Consider the following 23,740-nt stretch of genomic DNA (forward strand, 5'->3'; position numbering starts at 1 on the left):
TTAAAGCATTACTGAGATCCTCTCTGCCAGTAGAAATCCTAAACTCTGCTTTAAGGTCCATTTTAAATATCACTTCTTCCACGGCAATTTTCTTGATATACACACTGTTTGTGACAATCTCCCTCCTTTCATACACCATAACATTTTGTGTATGTGTGTTTTTGTGTCAATTGTATTACCCCTGTATCTATTTATGTGAAAAAGCACATAGAAAAAGAGAAATTCAAAACGTTTCAAAATACCAATAGGACAGAAATGAACCTAGGTCTCCCGTGATTCTAGCTGGCATCCTTTGTTTACATAAATTTTCAACAGGAGTGTTAATTTGATACCTCTGGTTTTCAACATTCTTTGAATTCTGATTCATTTTTTTAAACGTTAGGCATCAAGACTGAACTCCATTAATTATAAACTATGTCATCCAATAAGATTCTCACTATTCCGGAAAATGACAATTTGATACAAAACAACTGTAAGCAGAGAGAGTGAGGGAAGACACAGAACTCAATCTGTGTATCCCATTGCAGTTTCATGGACTTTGAATTTCTGAAGAAAAGCAGCTCACTCCTACGTTATCTGGAACCTGTCCGAAATGAAACCTCGGCAGCCTAAAGGCCACACAAAAGCCCAGCTCTAATGATGAGCACTACAACGCCACTCCTTCTGTTTCTTGGCCTACTGTCACTGATGGCTTTTTAAATGATTGCAAAAGTCACAACTGCCCAACTTCCAGAAAAGAAAAAAAAAAGGACCACTAAAATCAAGGGTGCAGCCAGCTCATTTATAGAGATTAGAAGTATCAATATTTTTAAAGCTATTTCTCATCCCTGTAATGTAGCATCACTGAAAAGCTAACAGTCCAAGAAAATTATATCGTTTCTTAGCATCTTCATAGTACAAAATTGCTCTCATATGGCTGGCAATCTGAAAGATGAGTTATCTATAAAAGGAACTTCAACCGGAAGTCAGCATATTTGGAGTCCACGGTCACAATAATCAACAGCTTGCTTACCCTTATCCCTCACTCCTTTGCTTTCCCTAAGAAGAAGCGTGCTAATTTAAATTAAATATTCAAATTAAACACCTTAAGTGAGAAAAATACAGGTTTCACCAGGAAATAGAGAAGGTTAAGTAGAAGGGAGAGAGTACTTATAACTAAATCTTTGTGTGCACTATATTAAAGACAAAAATGTCCAGCAATGCCAAACTCAATGTCCGCCAGCTACATAATAATGGTGTCACCTCCTTTCACTTTTTTAAAAAGAAATCATAGCTACCTTAGTGACTTAAATGCTTACAGGCAAACATTTTATGGCAAAGTAGAGCTTTCTGCTAGAAAAATCTAAAATTCTTTAGATTAGTGGAATATTGAAAATTTTGAAATAATCTAGAAAGTACCGATGCAACATCTCTCAAATGCTTCACTACAGTTTCTTCACTTTCCTAGTAAGAACCACCAGATTTTTTTTTTGAAAATCCCTACTGGCCCCAGGTAAACATCTAAATTAATTCACCTCACCAATTAATATTTTTGTATAATATTTATAATTTATACAGCGATGAAATTCTCGGTAAATGACCCATCAGATACCATCAGATTTAAGTCCTAGAACATGTACTTAAAGCAATAAAGTTGGAAGAAACTGAACTTCACTCCCAGTAGAACTCTCACTTAGAAATAAGAAATGCCTTTTCCTCTTTTTTCTCTCTCTCCTATAAAATCCACTCTTAAAGCCACTTTGCTTTGTTAACTTTCATGGCATGTATTCTCCCTACAGCCTTCAACACCTGAAAAATTAGTGGAAGAATTTGACTGATTATAGAGGCTATTTTCCTTGTTCCACAGCTTGTTCTAAAAGGGATACTCAGCAGAACTTGCATTTTTTTTCTTTCATTTTGTGCTGTCTGCATGAGTAATTACCTCCCTGATTTCTGAGATGCAATTGAGTAGCTTCCACATTAGAAAAATCCAAAGATTGATAGAGCCATCGCTCCTAAAGGATTAGTTTGCTGCTGTAATTCCACGGAGTAGGTCATTCAAATAGCAAAATGCTCGAAAGTTTAATTTCTCCTGTTTTTAAAAGTCAGATATTGTTACCAATTTCACAGAAACTGGAAGGGTTCCATGGGTCTTTTAAACAGGTGATGATCTTTAAAATTCCCCTGACGGGCTGTCTCCTGCCTTCATGGAATGTGTCATCCCAGAGAACTGCTTTGAGATAACCAAGGTGTAGAGTTCACTTTCTTGAAAAATGAAGCTTATGACAATTAATTTACTAATCTGTTAATTACAATTTCTAAATATCTGTACTGATAACCTCAAAGCAAGCTGAAATCAACTATGCAACCCCCTTAGCAGTATTTGAACTATGAAGAAGCTTTATAACCTGGTTCAGTGAGGAAGTACTTCTTTTAAAACAGGTGTCATCATTGGCTAAGTCAGCCTGCCTTAGTCGGTTTGGGCTGCCATAGCAACAAAACACCATAGACTAGGTGGCTTACACAACAGAAATGTATTTTTTCACAGTCTGGAGGCTAGAATTCTGAGATCAGGATACCAGCATGGTCTAGTTCTTGTGAGAATTAGTGTCTGACTTGCCAATAGCTGCCTTCTTACTGTGTCCCCACATGGGGGAGAGAGAGCAATCTCTGGTGTCTCTTCCTCTTTTGTAAAGACACCAGTTCTTTCAAATCAGAACTCCACCCTTATGACCTCATTACGCCTCAGTCACCCTTTTAAAGCCCTGTCTTCAGTACTGACACATAAGGGGTTAGGGCTTCAACATGTAAATTCGGAGGAAACACTTGATCCATAGCATAGCCCAAATAAAATAAAGAACTAATGAATTTTCACACATTCAGATGCTCAAAAACTGCCTAATTCCAAATTTGTGTTGTGTGTGGAATTTGGGCTTCTATTTTGGTTCTGCCTTTTTTTCTTTTCCTTTTCTTTTTTAACTAATCCCTTATATCAGACAGTTATCTAGCATGTATACTATAGAGATTGCAAAAACCATTACAAATAAAATTACTTGTAGCTAGCCAAAGAAAACAGAATCAAGTTTTGTTTACTTCCTAGTACTTCTCAAGTTAGCTTATTTATTATATTTACAAGCTTATTTAATTTGTTGCAGATGTTCAGGGGAAGGTTTTGTAAGCATTCACTGTTAGAATGTTTTTTTCATAAAACCCATTTTCCAAATGTCTGAATAATGACAAAAGACCTCCTAACAGAATATTAAGCCAGAAAATTCATCTAAACATCATAACTGTAATCATAAGTGGTATAAGCTGTAGTTGCTGTCTGATTAATTTTGGCTCAGTATATTGTGGTTGGAATGATTACTTTTGACTCAAATTTTTTTCCCTTATATAAAAGTAAACACTAAAGTGGACAGGACACAGGAAGAAATGGTGACCTCTCAAACTAAATTCTTAATGAAATCAAAGAGTTTAGTTTTCAGGTAATCTTACAAATATGTCCTATTTTCTTCTGTCAGTATTGAAAATAGACATGCTTTCCATGTAGAAAAACAGTATAATTTTATTTAACTATTTATTTTCAGTCTATTTATATAGTCTGGGGTATTTGGTTTTTAAATTTTTTTCTGTTATACTATTTATTCTTAGCTTTTAAAATTAGTTCTGTTCCATAGTCAGTTGAACTGAGAAGCAAGATCTTTGTAAGTTAGCCGCACAATTAATTGAAATTCAACCTCCCAAGACAAACCACAGATGCTCTACATATTTAGCACAGTGTCTTCTAACCAGCTGTACTAATCTGGGCAGTAACGCTGCCCTGTAGCTAAACATCTGGACAGAGCTAGAAACCAGAATAATAAATAATTTTAGAATTCTATCAGACAGATGACTACAGGTGACATCACAAAATGCAAAAGCAAAAAAATATATATTTGTTGCCAAATACAGTATTATAACTTAAAAGATGGATCATGCAAATTTCACATTACCACTGTCAACAAATTTGACTTAAAATATTTTCCATTTTATAACTAGCTGTCACATTACATATGCAAAATCTTAGATTTCAAACTAAGATGAGGTTGTACAGTTGTAAAAATTATATCACATTTTGAAGAGGCGAAGGTATTGACTCTCTTATCATTCAGTACTTATGTCAGGAATAAAGTTAAATTCCCCAGAGAACATCATGTCAAAAAAATGTTCCCATGCCCTAATCCTACCCACTGCATTAAGACACCATTGAATTCACTACAAGAATTGTGGGGATCAGTTGATTACTTTTCAAGATTCTAACAGGGAGGCATATTTTTCTATCCATACAGAATTTACTATGATAGTTGACATTATTTGTTTCTACTTTAACACAAGTGGAAGTTGAACCTACTTGCACCACCTGCTCCAGGTGCCAGAATTCCAGGATAACCAAATAATTTTAACGTTTATGTTCCCAGAGTAGATTTAGAAATTTTGATGATATAAAAGAAGAATAAAAAATATCTGTGCCTAATGGCAACTTTCCTTTGAAATAGACAGGAGTTTAGAGACTATGGCTATCTGATAAATACATTTCTTCTAGACAGAAATATATATATTTGGGAAAAATCTTCCTCAATTTCAGATTAGAAATTAGGAACAACCACATAAATAAAGTACTCAAATAATTTGAGCCTAAAATTGACTTAACTATTGCATAAAAATTACAATTGAAAAATTTAATTCGATTCTGCAAGAAGACCAACATATAGAAAACTGTTTTTTTTCCTTCATGCCAACTCAGAAATCACTAATTAAAATCTCTAGACATTCTGAGAAAAAAAATATTAATTTTTTTTTAGATTTGTCATTTCATGATTAGGCATAAACATTTATATTTTGGAGTTCTTTTTTTAACATTTTTTATTGATTTATAATCATTTTACAATGTTGTGTCAAATTCCAGTGTTCAGCACAGTTTTTCAGTTATACATGAACATATATATATTCATTGTCACATTTTTTTCTCTGTGAGCTACCATAAGATTTTGTGTATATTTCCCTGTGCTATGTATTTTGGAGTTCTTTTTCACTATCTCAATGTTATTTCAAATATATAAGGAAAGTAACTGAGCATTTAAAGCTTTCTTATAGATGTGAATCTCCACAGAGGACAGTATTGTTCTTTAAGCTATTAGGCCAGGATTTATCCCTACTTTAGCTTTAAGAATATTTTATTTCCTTTATATTCAGATGAAAAGAGTGTTTTCATACAAATAAAATTAGAGGGAGGTTTGACATTTTTATTGTCCTTTCCATTGCCAAATAAAGTCATCAAGTTTGTGCAGTTAAGAACTCACACTATCACTGTAGCTGAAATCTATATACCAGAAATTTACCATTTGATAAAGAGGGAGGAAAGAATATTAACACCAGGAGTTCACTGAGCATCATTTTCACAGTAATAAAAAAGTAAATGTTTCTTAAAACTTGTTTGGAAACACATCGAATGAGGAAAAAGCATTTTTTCGTTATAATATTCAGTGTCTCAACTGAAAGACAGCTCAGGATTTGGAAAGTAGAAGAGTTTAAAGAGACATCTGAAAGATGAAGAAGCAGGAGGACACTGAGCTCAGCTCCCCTCACGGACACATCAAAACTAAAAGTACATAGAGAACAATTCATGTTGAAATCGACCTGAAGATTAGCAGAACAGCTCTTCCGCAATCAAGGCTGTAAAGAAAGATCCACATGAAGTCTGGTAGGAAGAGAGGAGAACTGATACAGTCTGGGCCTGCACCCCCAGCAGGGGACTCAGAAGAGAAAGAGGATATCACAGGCTCAGGTATCCTCCTTGGGAAGTGAGGGGTTTAAGCCACATACTAGGCACCCAGGCCTGGGGTCCAACACTGGGAAAATGAGCCCCCTAGCTGGTTTTAAAACCCATGTGAATTATTGAGAGCTGTAAGAAACAGAGACCCTGCTCTGGAAGAGTCCACATACAAATTTGATGTCTCCCAGTTACACTATGGAGGCAACAGATTGAAAACTGCCTGGTGCTCTGGTCAGCTTGCCATGCCTGCCCCAGCAGGCCCACCAGCCCACACCAGGCTCTTGGTCGAGCACCTCTTGCTCCAGTGCTGCTCCCAACTGAGGCAAAGGCAGTCGTTACCAACAAGGGTGTGTACATTTCAAGAGAACAGAGACAGGTTAGGCCCTAGCACTGCCTCTAACTAGGGTGAAGGCAGTCATTGCCAGCATGAATACATATTTGAGGGAGAAAATTAGTTCAGTAGTATGTCTCCAATCCCTCCAGCTCAGACCCACTCTGTAACCAAGTCACACTCACCAGGAAAAGTAAAATCAGCACAGACATGCAGTCCCAAATCCTTGGGCTCTGGCCACACCCCAAACAAATGCAAAGACTTCCATCGTACTTTGGCGTAACCTAACTTCCTCAAAACTTCTGATCCAGCCCCTCGGGACTTGCACCCAATCCCAATAGGGCAGTGACTGCCACTGAGTATAGGAAAAGCCAGGGCTTGCACCTGGCTCTGGCTCTAGCTCCTCTAACTCCAACCCTACATCCCACCAAGGCAGTGGCTGCCAGTGCACCTTGCTGGAAGACATGGCCTATGCTCAATGCAGATCCAAGTCTCCCACCAAAGCCACTAGGCACATACAGCCAGAATAGGGAAGCTCCCACACAAAGACATGCCTTCAAGAACAGGATAGGTAACTGTTTCATCTAATTTCATAGAGACAGAGAAAGGTAAGCAAAATAAAAAGACAGAAATATGTTCCAAATGAGAGAAAAAGAAAAACCTATAAAAAAAAAAAACCTAGTGAAATAGAAATAAATAATTTACCTGATAAAGAGTTCAAAGGAATGTTAGTAGAAATGCAAACTGAACTTGGGTAAAATGTAGATGAACACAGTGAGAATTTCAACCAAAAAACTACAAAAAAGATCCAGTCATAGCTGAAGAATATAATAACTAAAATGAAAAATGTTCTAGAAAAAATTAACAGCAGATCAGGTGATACAGAGTGCATAAGAGATATGGAAAATAGAATAATGGAAATTACCCAACCAGAATAGCAAAAAGAAAAGCAAATTACATAAAATGAAGATAGTTTAAGGGACCTCTAAGACAAGATCAAGTGTATTAACATTCATATCACAGAGGTTTCAGAAAACGAAGCAAGAGAGAAGGGGTAGAAAATGTATTTAATGAAATTATGGCTGAAAGCTTCCAAAACCTGAAGAAGGAAACAAATATCCAGATATAGGAAGCACAGAGAGTCCCAAACAAGATGAACCCAAAAAGACCCACACCAAGATGTATCAATTAAAATGGCAAAAGTAAAACATAGAGAATTCTAAAGGCAGTAAGATAAAAACAGAGTCACATACAAGAGAACCCCATATATATAGTATAATCAAAACATTATACACACTTATTTATGTGTACATGTATTTATATATTACATATACTTACATAGTAAATATACCCAAATAATATATTTTACATGTAAAATATAGGTACATATATTGAGATTTAGTAATGGGATGGCTTAGGTAAATTAGAGCTCAGATTTGAATATGATGATGACAGCAAAGAGATTATCAAACAAAGAGAGAGAACAGTAGCTAAGGGTGAGTGTTCCCCACCTTACCTCTCTGCCATGCTTTTCCTTTAGAACATCAGTTATGTTTCTGCCTTGAGCCATTGGACTTGGCTGTTCTGTCTTCCTGAAATGTTCTTATATCATATAGATACAGTTTTCTCCTTTACCTTCTTCAAATTTTGTTTGGTTTTCAACTTGCCAATGAGGACGATCCTGATCATCCTACTTAAAATTACTCTTCTGCACCCCAATTCCTGCGCTTCCAGTCCCCCTTACTAGTTCTAAGTTTTACTGTTGTGTTATTGCTGCTGTTTAATCTACCCCACTTACTCCTTTCTAACATACTATACATACTATACAATCTACTTATGTTTACCAAAGCGCAAGCTCACTGAATATACTTTTAAAGTCCTTATCCCTTTCAAATGTTCTGAAAAATACCTACTATAAAATTCACGATTACAAGAATGTCATCTCTTTTTTCATATCATCTTTCCTTCTTGCTCTGAGCTCCTAAGGTCTCCCTGGTGAAAGGGTTATAATTTAATGGAAGAGAGCATCTTCCAGATGAATTCTAACTTTTGAAATATTCTCACTTGTCTAAGGCTCACATTCTAGGATAGTTCTAATATAACACTCTCAAGCAACCTTCTCTGACATATCCAACTTTGTCTTACTGTCTCACCATTTCATGTCTACTTTTCTATGGGCTAATTACAACTGGATAGGATTCTCCCATAAAAATAGGGCATCCTTATGGTCTGAGGCCTTGAGGGATTTAAGACATAGAGATGGCATATCCAACTTTGTAAAATGTAAATTCATTGCATTCGTTTAATTAAAAAAGTAACACCTCACATTTCTACAGTACTTTATTTCATTAGATCTTCATAAAACAGAGTTAGAGCAGATACCATCAGTCTTCATTTTTGAGATGAGGAAACAAGGTTTTAAATACTTTGTTTTCCAAGGTCAAATTTCTAGTAGGTGAAAGAACTAGCACTATAATATGTCTTCTAGCCTCTAAAACAATGCTGTTTTTCCTAAATCATTCTACTACCTTTACATCAAAGTCCAGGTCACAGCAACTCAAACAGTGGATGTATGAAAATTATACTTTATATCAGAGAAAATCTATCACAATATACCTGTCCACACAGTCAAGTCTTAAGAAGCTAAGTTGAATAGAGGTTAGGTCAAACACCAATTATGAGAACCTCAGCATAAACCAAATTTTTTTCCCTATTATAATATCACAGGAATCAATATTACTAGAGCTGGTGCAGTACCTGTTATGCATTCTAACCCAGATATCAGTGATAGGGAACAACTTCATGGAGACAACCAGATCTAGAGCCAGCAAAGTTATTTTGGAGACCCCAGGCTACTCTGAGACCATGATATATTTGTCAGTAGACTCAGACTCAAGAACTTGCATAACGTGTGAGTGTTTATTGGTTTATTAGTAGCACATTGAATTTTTAACATAAATACGGTCAATCTACTAAATATTAAAGGAGTAAAAAGAGGATTGAATAGTAGAATTAGTGGGTAGAAGTCAGTTTAACAATGGCCTCCAAAATAGACATGACCAAGTCCTAACCCCTAGTACCTGTGAATGTCGCCTGATTTGTAAACAACCGTCTTTGAAGATTGATTAAGTTAAGGATCTCAAGATGAGTCTCCCTTAGCATAGGCCCTGAATCCAATGACAAATGCCCCTAAGACAGAAAGATTTGAGAGACAAACACACACAAAGATGAAAGCTATGAGAAGACAGAGGCAGGCAGAGAGTGGTATTATGTAGCTATAAACCAAGGAAAGCCAAGGACTGCCAGCTGCCCTCAGAAGCTAGGAGAGAGGAACAGATTCTCCCATAGAACCTTGAAAAAGAACCATCCCTGCCTGGCACTAATTTTCAACTTCTGACCTGTAAAACTGTGAAAAACAATTTTCTGTTGTTGTAAGCTACCAAATTTGGGGTAATTGGTTACAGCAGTTCTAGGGAAGTAACATAAAAGTTGAGCATAAAACTGAAGGGAAAGGACAAGATAGGAATCAGAAACAAAGTCTTGTGCAAATGATATGAGTCTACAGTAGCCCATAGACCATTGCTCATTCTAGAACTATTATAAAAAGCACTCAAGGTAAACATGTAGGGTTTAGGACTGGCTGTAATTTTGTAAAGACAAAATAAGACTTTTTTAAGTGCTATCAAATGATATGCTCTTTAGTGTCCATTTTCAAAACAGTGGGATGTGTAGCAGAGAGGATAAGCATATGGACACTTAACGGCTAGACTGTCTAGTTTTAAATCCTCCATTGCTTTGTTCTTTATGCTTTTGTGTTTGCTTCATCTGTAAATGGGGATGATGATCATATCTATCTCATACTGAAAGGATTAGGTGCATTTATGTATAAACTACTTAAAGCATTATAAATTCTGTATGTCTGTTTGCTTTATTATTCAAGATATCATTACTGTCAAAGTTTGCAATTTTTCTAATTTTAGCTCAATGATACCACAGGTCTAATGTATGGATATAATCTGTAAGTGAAAAAGTCATATCACATTACAAAGAAAACAAAAATGAGAGTAGGAACTTCAAGAAGGCAATAAGAGAATACAAAATTTAACTGGGGCTCTTTTGAAAAACGCTGACTGTTGTACTGTGCTCCACAAAAACAGACATCAGCCAAACAGCACTGAGAAGGCTTCCAGAAAGAAGCTGGGGCCATCCAGCATATTGTCACTTCTCAGGTCCTTCTACAAAGAATGTTCTCTCTTCCTATACTTTGGCTCTTTCTCTTTGTATATCCATTTTCCCCATTGTTTTCTATCCAAACTCTTTGTTCTTCCCTTTGCTGAACTCTCTCATTTTGATCCATTATCTCCAGCTTATGAAGTGATTCATTATGCTCTAACTTTTCACTATTCATAGATATCACTCTAAAAATGTGATATCTACCACTAAGTAATTTGGGATAGGGAAAAGAAGATAAGGAAAGAATTAGAAGAAAGGGAAAAAGCACAAAAATAAATTATGTTTGTCTTTTATTTTGTGCCTATGCGCAACTCTAATGCAGAAATTCTAGAAATACTAATAGGTTATGTTCCAAAAGCCTGTTTATAATGTCATTTATTTATGAGTCCTTAGTGACACTATTGTCACCTATTGAAAGCAGGCAGAGCTGAAACATCATTTTTACCCATTGGGTTCATATTTAAGAAAGTACATCAATTTAAAGTTAGAAGAGGAGCCTCTATTTGTGGTCCAGAGGTGTGTGCCATGTCTGGGTCTCACTACAGGAGAATGAGATTGTACCACATGTGTTGGCCTGGGTTTGGAGAAGTGACAGCTGCTCCTGAGCCCTGTCACTCCAGCTGGACATTCTTTTTTTTTTAATATATTTTTATTGAAGTATAGTCAGTTTATAATGTTGTGTCAATTTCTGGTGTACAGCACAATACTTCAGTCACATAGGAACATACATACATTCATTCTCATATTCTTCTTCACCATAGATTACAAGATATTGAATATAGTTCCCTGTGCTATACAGTATAAACTTATTGTTTATCTATTTTATATATATATTAGTTAGTATCTGCAAATCTCAAACTCCCAATTTACCCCTTCCCACCCCCTTTCCACTCTGGTAACCGTAAGTTTGTTTTCTATGTCTGTGAGTCTGTTTCTGTTTTGTAAATAAGTTCGTTTGTCTTTTTTTTTTTTTTTTTTTTGGATTCCACATATAAATGATATCATGTGATATTTTTCTTTCTCTTTCTGGCTTATTTCATTTATCAATGTTGCTGCAAATGGTACTGTTTTATTCTTTTTATGTCTGAGTAGTATTCCATTGTATAAATATACCACAGCTTCTTTATCCAGTCATCTGTCAATGGACATTTAGGTTGTTTCCATGTCTTGGCTACTGTAAATAGTGCTGCTATGAACATTAGGGTGCATGTGTCTTTTTGAATTAAGGTCCCCTCTGGATATATGCCCAGCTGGCCATTCTGAGTGCTCTTCTCCCACACTTCCCTGTTCCATGTTCTTCTGAAAATGGAGCTTGCCTTCTAAGGCATATCAAATGTTTCTGTATGATCAAAATTATGATAAATGTTGAGGGACAAAAAACAGTGGGCTCCTGGTAAGGTTAATATGCATATGCATCTTTCTCCTTGCAGATTTTTCTCTTCTTCACATCACAGATAAGCAGTCAGTTTTGTGTGCTGTTGCCTTAGGAATTTTAGCTTGTATGAATGTAGTCAAAGACATGAGGAGATAATGGCAGGTGTTCAAGAATGGGAAATTTGAGGAAGAAGGCTGTTGCAGTCAAAGAGAATCTCTAAGATAGATAAGGGGATATGTTTGTTATCCCTGGTGTAGTGACCATGTGGATACATATAGAACAACTAAGAAGATCAGATCCTAGCCACTGGAGTCCCAAGTTCATAGGGTCCCTATGTTCCATAGATGGCAAAATACCTGAAAACTGAAAGGGGCTTCTCTAAATTTACCAGTGTAAACAAATGGCTGTGGCTCTCAAAGGTCTACTCTACATCTTGATTCTAGATGTGACCTTCATCGAACACTTTATGGAGATTCTTAATTAGAATTAAGGTTAAATTTGCAAACAATCTTGCAGGAAGGGAATTCCAGAGTCAGATTTTGGTGGATTTAAAAAAGATAAAGTGTTATCTCTTGCATACTGAATTTGTGAGCAAAAAAACCCGTTAAGCATTAAAGCAACACTTTCTGAAGAAATTCTGAAGGAAAATAATATCCTGTGATCTTGGAAATCCAAGCAGAGATGGTAAGGGAAAAAAAGTAAGCTACAGGAATAGAATTATAAAAAATGCCCTGGGTAAGACAGAGCAACAGAAAGAACAGAAATTGAGAGAAGAATGACTCTTTTTGAGAAAGATTTCAGGAAGAACATAGTTTTGAGAGTAAACTTGTATACCTTAAATGTATACACAAAGCAAACTATAGTTTTTACATGTGTAAACTGCAAAAATCTATTGCATTACATTATTCTTTTCTACAAAGCTGCCCATTGTAACTGTGATCACATAGACGGAGAAATATTCCATATCTAAGAAAATGTTAAGATAAGAAGAGTAAAGTTACTTTTTAAATGAGATGTAGATATTTTAGTAGATAATTATGATGGTAAAGTATTCTTTAGCCCTATATGATCAGATGTCTATTAGGTAAGAATTGTGGGAATAAAAATAGAGGAAGATATATGTTCTTGCCCTTGGGTATTTCAAACAAAATCTATGAATAAACAATATGAAAACAATACATCTATCCAAATAATAGCATATGTGGTAGATATTATAAACAAGTGCTGTCGATATTCAGAGAAAAATAAAACTGATGTGGCAAACAAATCTTCCCAGAAAATAGGGAAAGAATAGAAAAGAAAAAATTCAGACCATAGAGAGATCCTGCTAAATGTATATTTTTATCAGACTTACTGTAACAATGGTAAGTAGTTTCACTACATTCAGAATCAAAGTAAAATAAAAATAGGTGAAATAAAATCAGCAATCAGATTTATAACAAACACATCAGTATCTGAGAAATCAAGAGAGCTAAAAGTAATTATATCACATGTATGTTATATGTATCCAATGTACATTATTAGCATAGTAAACATGAAAGTTTAAATTTATAAATTTTCATGGGGAGACAAAATGATCAAGTCTCAGTGTCCTAAATTTCTCCTCCATTTTACTCCTTACACATCTTGTCATTCACTAAAATACATGGCATGACTCCTCACAATAAAGCATATGCAAATAACATCGCAGCACAACAGATTCCCCAAACTCTTAAGCTTCAGCTGTGAGCAAAGAGTAACTGAACAGACCTTATACTCAGACCATCATGAATGTCCTAGGTAAACTCTGAGGGTTTGGTAAATGATAAAAATCCACTCCCCAGTGGGAAGTCCAGTTGACTACAGCAGCTAGACATGGAACTCTGATTATTATTCAGCATGTCTTATAAAAAGGTTCAGAGTCTTTGGAAAACTCTGTTTTATTCCTCATTTAAGTGGCATACAAGGTGGTGAAAACCTACAAAAGCCATGGAACATAGTTCTTATTAACCAACACTAACTGCCTGCTCTGGGAATTGAGTCCTGGTTCTCAAAAGCAAATAATAAAAAGTAAATTTCATCACACAGGGATTTTTTTTTTTTTGGTTGGGTTTATAAATGTAAGAAGGAGATTAAACAAAATGCCCTTAAAGGCCACAAATGTCCAACAGAGAAGGCTTGCTTCCTAGGATTCAAATCTATATTGCAAGAACTACCTATTTTTTCAGAGACTGCTTTCTTCTGATCTCTATAAACTGGCAGTTTTCTCTTATGTTCCCATTGCACACTAACCTTTTATTGGAATTCCAATTAGTTTCATTGTTTATCTAAGTGAAGAAAAATCTTGCCCTTCATTGCAGTTAAATCTCAGAGCATTCATGTTATTTTGATAATTGGTAATGCAATTTTTCAGTATTTATATACAATATATTAAAGAAATTTAGACATCATTATTAGCAGATACATTCTGATGGATTCCCTGTAGTGTCAGTTCACTGATGAAATATCCATTTGGCTCATAATATAATAACAAATATGAGATCTAGTTGGCATTATTAGACTTCAAAAATGGAAGTCCAACAGAATAATTGTTTATATTCTTGCTCCATTATTAACTTAATCAACTAGAGAGAATTAATTGTTTAAGCCAATCAATTATTATGAAACAGTAAAGTGAGCCAACCCATATAATCATCAACTTGGTTGCTTGTAATCATCATACTCAGGAAACAAACCTTTCCAGACCAGACTTCAGTAATCTAGTTCAAGTCTAAAAACGTATATGTTGGTGTGCAATTTCTTTTCATGTTTCCTTCCTACCTTCTTGTTCGATTTGCCATCTAATTACGAATTATGATCCTTAACTGAAATTAACTAATAATATTTTAGACATAAGAAGTTAGACATTTATATAAGGCAGATTAACTCTATTGAATACCTCTGAACACATTCTTTCATCTTGTCCATCCTGGAAAGACCTCTTATAAGTTCTAGATCTCACTACAGAAAAATGTTTCACTTTTTCATAGTCATCATATATCCACGTTGATCTGAAACTAAATTGCTTTATTATGCTTATAAAAATCCTGCAAAGAAAGCTGTCAGTAGTTACATCAGGAATTTCAAACTCAAATGCCTACTCAGGCCAGAAAGTTAATTAAAATGAATAAAGTTGTCCAGGGGTGGACCATTGTAAACTGGACAAGCATGACATCCACCTAACAGAAGCAGGCACCAGTCAGCAACAGCATATTGTCTCCAAAAGGGCACTGAGCCCAGACCAGCCAAATCTTTTGATGTTCCAAGAGAAACCAGAATTCTAGAATTTTATAGGAAAAAAAATCATGATCTTAAAATTTTCGCATCAATTTAAACATTTTTAAAACACTATGCAAATTAAAATAAATACATCTGCTATCTGGATTAGCCCAGTTTGGACCTCTAAACTAAATGACAATGCCTTTCACCTGGGGTTGGGGGGAGGCCATATTTGACTCCTGAATGCCATTGTAGATATTATCATTCTTATCCTTTTTCCTTTTAGAAATTTATCTTGATTTTATTTCTCTCATATCTTTTTTTTTTAATTTTATGTATTGTTTCCTCATTTAATTCACAAGGAAACATAAGCAAATTAAGTTAAGGATAATAGTAGGGAATGCTCATATGCACAACAATAAGAGTAGTTAAATGCTTTTTCAACCAAATTATCTTCATAACCTAAGTTTAGATTTTCTACCCTGACCCTAAGGTAAACCTTCATGGAAAGTCTAGCTTGTTACTGTCTCTTGTTAACTGAACAGAACTAAAGTTCAGTGTTCCATCCCTACAACAAGGAAGGCAATTCAAAACCCCTAGTATATCTCAATAAAACTAGAAACAGACAAAAAAATGAAGGAAACAAATACATATGTATTACATACATACATACATACATACATACATACATACATACCCCAGGATATCAGTTGGAAAACTTTTGAATACTTATTTCTACTATCATTCAGAATCTATACATAGACATTCACAAATCTGATCAATGGTTTCACTATATAAGACACTCAGATGTCAATCCAGCTTTGTCAGCAGCCCTTTCTGTCTGACAATACATTAGGTGGTAGGAGAGAGGGTTCTTCAATAAATGTTCAGAATTTTGATTACAAAGCATGAGGATATTTTTGTGATAATAAAGGGTCAAACACAGTGGAAGAATTAATTTTTATCATAATGGAAGAATTAGTAAATAATTTGGGTCACACTGGTCACACTGTGATTTCTCCCTAACACATATGATCAAGCTGATTCACTTAAGAAAAACCTTTTTTTTTTAAATTGAAGTATAGTCAGTTACAATGTGTCAATCATGGTGTACAGCATAATGTCCCAGTCATACATATATATACATTACATTTGTTTTCATAATTTTTATCTTTTTTTATATACAGTAGTTAATATTTGCAAATCTCAAACTCCCAGATTTATCCCTTCCCACCCCCTTTCCCCCCAGTAACCATAAGATTGTTTACTATGTCTGCAAGTCTGTTTCTGTTTTATAAATGAGTTCATTAATGTCTTCTTTTTTTCTTTTTTAGATTCCACATATGAGTGATAATCATATGATATTTTTCTTTTTCTTTCTGGCTTCCTTCATGACGATCTCCAAGTCCAATCATGTTGCTGCAAATGGCATTATTTTATTCCTTTTTATGGCTGATTGGTGTTCCATTGTATAAATATACCACAACTTCTTTATCCAGTAATTTGTCGATGGACATTTAGGTTGTTTCCATGTCTTGGCTATTGTAAACAGTGCTGCTATGAACATTGTGGTGCAAGTGTCTTTTTGAATTAGAGTTCCCTCCATACATACGTCCAGGAGTGGTATTGCTGCATCATATGATAAGTCTATTTTTAATTTTTTGAGAAATCTCCATATTGTTTTCCATAATGGTTGCACCAAACTACATTCCCACCAGCAGTGTAGGAGGGTTCCCTTTTCTCCACACCCTCTCCAGCATTTATCATATGTGGACTTTTGAATGATGGTCATTTTGACTGGTGTGAGGTGATACCTCATTGTACTTTTGATTTGCATTTCTCTGATAATTAGCAATACTGAGCATCTTTTCATACGCCTATTGGCCATTCATATATCTTCACTGGAGAATTGCTCGTTTAGGTCTTCTGCCCATTTTTGGATTGGGTTGTTTGTGTTTTCTTATTAAGTCATATGAGCTGCTTATATATAATGGAAATCAAGCCCTTGTCAGTCTCATCTTTTGCAAAAATTTTCTCCCATTCCATAGGTTGTCTTTTTGTTTTGCTTATGGTTTCTTTTGCTGTGCAAAAGTTCATAAGTTTAATTAGGTCCCATTTGTTTATTTTTGCTTTCATTTCTGTTGCCTGGAGGGACTGCCCTAGGAGAATATTGCTAAAATGTATGTCAGAGGATGTTTTGCCTATGTTTTCTTCTAGGAGGTTTATTGTGTCTTGTCTTATATTTAAGTTTTGGGGCCATTTTGAGTATATTTTTGTGTATGGTGTGAGGGAGTGCTCCACTTCATTGATTTACATGCTGCTGTCCAAATCAATGAATTCAGGTTAGAGAGCCCAGAAATAAACCCACAGACATATGGTCAATTAATCTTTGACAAAGGAAGCAAGAACATACAATGGAAGAAAAACAGTCTCTTCAGCAAGTGGTGTTGGGAAGAAAAACCTTTTAATCTTTGGGGAGTCCTGGGAACCATGGCATTATCAAGAATTAGGAGACACAAGAGCTGAAATCATTCTCTAACCAAGAGACAGAGGTGATTGTGCTGCTGCCAGGTCACTGCCTGTTATAATTAAGAGAAAACATACAACATTCTCTGGTCAGCCCTGACAAAGTGTTAGAACTCAGTGAAGAATCATTGATTTATAGGAACAGAAAATTCCACACTAATAGCCTTCATAAACATAGATGCAAAAATTCTTGGCAAATTTTTAACAAATTGAATTCAATAATCCCTAAAAAGACTAATATATCATGACAAAGTACAATTTATCCCAGGAATGCAACATTTGTTTAATATTGGAAAATCAGTGTAATTCACCATATTAACAGAAAAAAAAGAAAAACAGAAATGACATCTCAAGAAATATAGATAACGTATTTGATAAAGCTCAACACTTTTTCTGTTAATAATTCTCAGCATGTGAAGAATAGAAGAAACCTTCTTCAACATGATAAAAGGCATCTATTATGATTTAATATTTATAATTTATATTATAATTTGATATTGGAAACAACCTAAATGCTTATCAGTGGAGCACTGATTGAATAAATTATGGTACATTCAAAAAAGTGACTAATATACAGAAGTTAAGGTAGAGAATAAGGAGGATATGATGTAGAATGGTTTGAGATTTTTAAATGTTAGTCATTATATATAAAAATAGATTTAAAAAACCAAGTTTCTTCTATATAGCACAGGGAACTATATTCAGTATCTTGCAATAACCTTTAATGAAAAGGAATATGAAAAAAAATATATGTATGTATACGCATGACTGGGACATTGTGTTGTACAGCAGAAACTGACACACTGTAATTGACTATACCTCAATAAAAAAAAGAATAAAAGGAAAGAAAAAGAAAAAAAAAGATGCACTGGCAAGTGAAAAGGTTAAGTGCTACACTCCTTCCAGAAAGTGGAGCTTAATCTACTACTCCCCTTTGAACATCAGCTGGACATAGTGACTTGCTTCCAAAGGACAGAATAGGGGAAGGGGAAAAGTGACTGGCAAGCACTACCTTAATCAAGTAATCAAGGTTAACATCACTAGCGGTGAGTCGAGTTGATAACGTGCCCCTGTGGTATGATGTGATGAGAGGGGCACCTCATCTCTATGGTGTTCTTCCCCAAAACCCATAACCTCCGTCTAATCATGAGAAAAACATCAGATAAACCCAACTGGATGGGTATTCCACAAAGTATCTACCCAGTACGTATCAAAAGTGCCAAAGTCAAGAAAAAAGGGAAAACTAAGAAACTGTCAGAGACCAGATGAGACAAAAGAGACACTATGACTAAATGGAATGTGGGATCTTTCATGGGATCCTGAAACATAAAAAGGACATTAGTGGAAAAACTAGTGAAATTCTAGTAAAGTCTGGAGTTAACAGTAATGCACCAATGTTGGTTTTGACAAATGCACCATAGTAATGTAAGATTTTAACCTTAGGGGAAACTGAATGCTGAGTACATGGGGACCCTGTACTATTTTTGCAAGCTTTCTATAAATCTGATTTTTTTCAAAATGAAAATTTATTTTTTTAAGTGAGGTGGAAAATAGTGTATGTAATATAATAACTTTGTGAGAAAAATAAGAACATAAATATATTTTTTATTAAAATAAAAGGCCCAGGAAAGAAAAACTAGAGGTTGATAACAATAGCTTCCTATAGAAAAGGGGTAGAACTGGAGTGGATGGGATATGAAAGGGAGCAAGATTTCCCTGAATATATCACTTTCTGTAGTTTTAATTTTTGAAGCATGTAAATGTCTTACATATCTAAAATATAAAATTAAACCAAAAAGAATAGAAACATTTTATACAAACAGAAACAAAAGATCCTAAAGGTATCCTTGCTGGATCTCTTTCCATGAAGCCCTGGAGAATCAGAAGAATTCAGAACGTAGGGCATCCTGCTGGACAATGGAGCTGATCTCTTGAAAGGATCTGAAGTCAAGAAGAACTGAGTGACACAGTTGGGTGGTCGGGGATAGGGTGACTACTCTAAGGGACACCAGAGAGACATAACAATCAACTACAATGTGTAAACTCTAAAGGATCCTCAATTAAAGGGAAAAAATCAACTATATGGAACATTTTGGAGGAATAGGAAAACTTAGTATTTAGTGCGGACTGCATACTGCATGGAGTTCTATAAGTAATGGTGATGTTCTTGGGTGTGATGATGGTGCTGTGTTTGTCAGAGGATGTCCCTGTTCTTGGCAGATACATGCTGAAGTTTTTAGGCATGAGGTATCATGATGGCTGAAATCTACTTCCATGTGATTTGGCAAAAGGTAATTGTATGTCTATTTATAGAGAGAGAGGGATCAGACTTGGCAAGATGCTATCAGTTGGTAAAACTAGGTGTGGGATACACTGGTATTCATTGTACTGTTTTTTTTAAAACTTTGTAATTTTTCAATAGAAATTAGATTTCAAAATCAGCTTACTGTCTTTTATCTTTCCTTTTTATGAGCACTCTCCATGAGGCTAGGCACTTTACAGCAGTCAATTTTGTCATCTATTTTTTTTTAATGTTCATTTTACCTATAGTTATTGGCCTATTCATGTTTTTCATTTTTCTTATTAATTTTGCTAATTTGTATTCTTAGGAGACCATCCATGTTAGCCATATTTCCAAATTCTTTAGCACCTCTCACATATTAAAAGTACATACATGGAGTGTTCTATAAGTTATGGACATCCCACCCAAAGAAGGCTTCAGTTCCTTCCATATTTCTCATTTTATTGTTTGACTTCTCACATGGAAGCTAACTACAGAAATGGCCATGAGCAATGCAGGCCAACATATTCCGTTCCAGTTAATGTGCTATATATGCCCCCTTTGATTTGACTATGCCAGTACTAGATAGCAAGGAAAACGTATTAGTCATAACCTGCTGATGTCAACTAGGAAAAGTGGAGTCTAATACCATTAACCATTAAACATACTCATGTAGACTTATGATTTTAACGTCTCTGTTTCCTACATGCCTTCCTCTCTCATATATTCGAAAGGACAGGATACAGAGAGCCAAAGCCACACAAATTGGTCTCAGGCCAGTGATACTGCTGGGATACCTGGCAGAAGCAAAGGCTAATCACACAGCAGGAAGAGATTTCCTCAAATGTAAGATGTTTTCCTAAGTACAGCATGGCATTTTGGGAGACTTTTTCTAATCGTGTCTTTTTCTTCTCTTCAAGTTCATTCTCTATACTGTAAATATCGAAGACTTGCTACCTGAGTTACAAAGAAGTTGAAGACAATATTTTTTATTTCCCAGTCTTAAAATATTAAAACCTAAAAACCCCTGCCAAATATGCACTTTAATATCAGCTCATGCTTCCACAAATAATACAAAATGAATATTCACCCAGAATTTTTAATGTCCTTAATATGATTCCCTAAAAAAAATCATCTCAAGGTTATTCAAGAATTTAGAGAGCTGAGTTGTAATAACAAGTAGATGTTTCTCTCATATTTTAGCTCTTTTTATTTTTAATAGATAAGGATGATCATTTAAAGTGTCCTAAAGGTGGAAATGGGGAACCAAAATCTTACACTAGGGTTAGTGGCTAAGTGCACGGACTTTCTGCACTCAACTCACGGCTCTACTCCTCCACAGCCATGAGGTGCTGGGAATGTCATTTTACCTCTTGGCCTTGGGCTCCCCATCTCTAGGACAGGGTGAGCAAATACCTGCAACATGGGATTATAACAAAAGTAAACTGAAAGCCGGGAACAAGGTGGGTTAAGCAGAAAACAAACAAGGCCAATAGGGATCAGAACCTCCGCTCCTCAGTAACAGTGTCATGCCCTCCAGATGCCCAGCTCTGCAATGAAGCTAAACAGTATCGTGCTGCTGGTACCTGAAGCCAAAGTGAAGGCAGGTCAATCACCTGCCCCAAACAGTCTTTGTGATCAACCTATTGTTGGTGGGGGTTAAGTCTGCAGAAGAGACTCTGACTTACCCACCTGGTTTTATTATCAAATCGAGTTGCGAGCAGAACCGAAGGTAGAAGAAGAGAGTGGTGACCTTCTGACATGATTGTGCTTACCGTGTAGAAAGAGGAAGTAGAGAAGAGACCAATTCCCTTGGTACCAATTCTTGAAGCAGATAAAAATGAGAGAGGGAGGGAAGGGGGTGGGGAGAGAAGGCAAAGGAGAGAAGAGAGAGAGAACAATAGAGTGTAAGAACACATGAAGGAGGATCCAGGTTCCATTTTTGAAGCTAGATAAGAGCACCCACCAGAAAAGAAAAAAGTTGGTCAGCAAAAATGTTAAGGTCGCCTCAATTTTACCAGTATATTAGGTACTCCTTCTTGTTTAGAGAGACACAAGCTAGAGGAGGAGATTCTCTCCATAGCTGCCCCATCCCTAATAGAGAGGAGAGCAGAAGTCTGCACCAAAAGAAGTTTACAAATCTTCCCAATGGATGAGACAAGGTATAGGTCATCTGCACGTACATCCATGGTCATCCATGGGGCAGGTACAGTTACTGCTTAAAGAACATTAAGTCTGTGTATTTGCAGATTTCATCAACATGTCTAAGATGTTTTATTCTCCAGACTGTAATTCTAGACCAACCATTTCCAAGTCTTTCAGTAGATCAGAACCCTAAAATAAATGGTTTCCTTGGCCTCCCTTATGCCCTTCTTTCCCCAGCAATGGTCACTGCCTCACAAGGATCCTCTGAGACACATAAAGTTGACAATGCCTAATTGTTTCCTGTGGTTCGCATCTAAGAATGTCAGTATTGTTCATATCCACACTTAAATTACTAATCCACCACATTATCATAAACATCTTATATTTTTGGAAGTTTCAAGCTGTGTAAGTTACACACATACCATTCTTTTTTCAAAGAAGTTAAATTCTCTAATTGAAATAAAACAGTTGTGATTGTTTTTCCACATTATCTGTCTATTTAGAATGTATAATAAAAGATTCTTATCCCAATGCATCTATTACAGTATCATAAAGGAGGTTTTAAATTCTATTGCCTGTTCATACTGAGTCTCCATCTCAACTACTCTACCATCTGGCATCTATCCCAGTTACACAAATTTGCCTTTCAACTGCCTGATCCGTTTTTGTGTTGCCTACAAAGGCTATCACTTTTCAACTGGCAGGTTCTTGCCTCTTCATCTATTACCAACCTCTAGCCTTCTCTCCTAAACATGACCCACAGCCTAGTGAGATAAAACTGGGAAATTGCACATGCTTTGGATTGGACTCAAACAAAACAAATCATTCAAATCCTGGTTCTACCAGCCACCAGAAATATAACCATGTCTAAAACATCTAAATATTCTATCTTTTATTCTCCCTCACTATTAAATGCATACAATAAAACTGCTATCATATGCTTGTATAGAATAAATGAGATAATGTATGCAAATACTAAAATATCCAAAAGTGCCCGACATGAAGTAGACATTGAGTAAATGTTAGTTCCTTTGCAACAAAATGTGTATAACATTTTCGAAAAACTGGCAACTCCTGTCACATCTGAAAGTCACTCCATGCTGGCCTTGCCAGTTATTTTGCTTTTTGGACAGAAAATATATTACCTATACTTTCACTGCAAACCACACTTTCCAGGTTCCACTGCCAGCTTGACAGCTAAATTCAGCCTATAGGAGGCACTGACCAGACATACGAGGACAGGAGGAAAGGAGAAGCTAGGGTTTAGTTCACCTTCTCTCTTCTCCTCACAGCCTTTCCAGTAGCAGCAGCTTCCACTGGATAAGCTCTCTCTCCCTGTCCCAGCTTCTTCTTATAAGGGCTGTTCATGCCTTTCATAGCTGTTGGCAGCCTGGTGACAACCTTTAGCACGCTTTGACTGGTGGAAGCATCACCCCAGTTTCTGCTTTTCTCTTCACATTACGTTCGCCCTGTCTTCATGTCAATGTCTGAATTTCCCCCTGTTTATGAGGACACCAGTCTTTAGGTTAGAGGCCCACACTACTCCAGTACGATTTCATGTTAACTTAACTGGTTGCATCTGCAATGACCCTATTTCCAAAAAAAGTCACATTCTTAGATACTGGGGGTAATGACTTCAATATAATAATCTTTTGAGGTGGACACAATTCAACCCACAACACAGGCTAAGGTGCACAATTGAGAGAACGTACTTTTTTAAAGGCTGCTTTCAAAATCTAGGCAACTCTTTGAACATAATCTTCATTCTATAAAAATAGAAAATCTGCAAGCATCTTCCTTTCTTTGAAGATCATTTTGAAG

This window comes from Camelus bactrianus, chromosome 5 (assembly GCF_048773025.1).
Source record: "Camelus bactrianus isolate YW-2024 breed Bactrian camel chromosome 5, ASM4877302v1, whole genome shotgun sequence".
NCBI lineage: Eukaryota > Metazoa > Chordata > Mammalia > Artiodactyla > Camelidae > Camelus > Camelus bactrianus.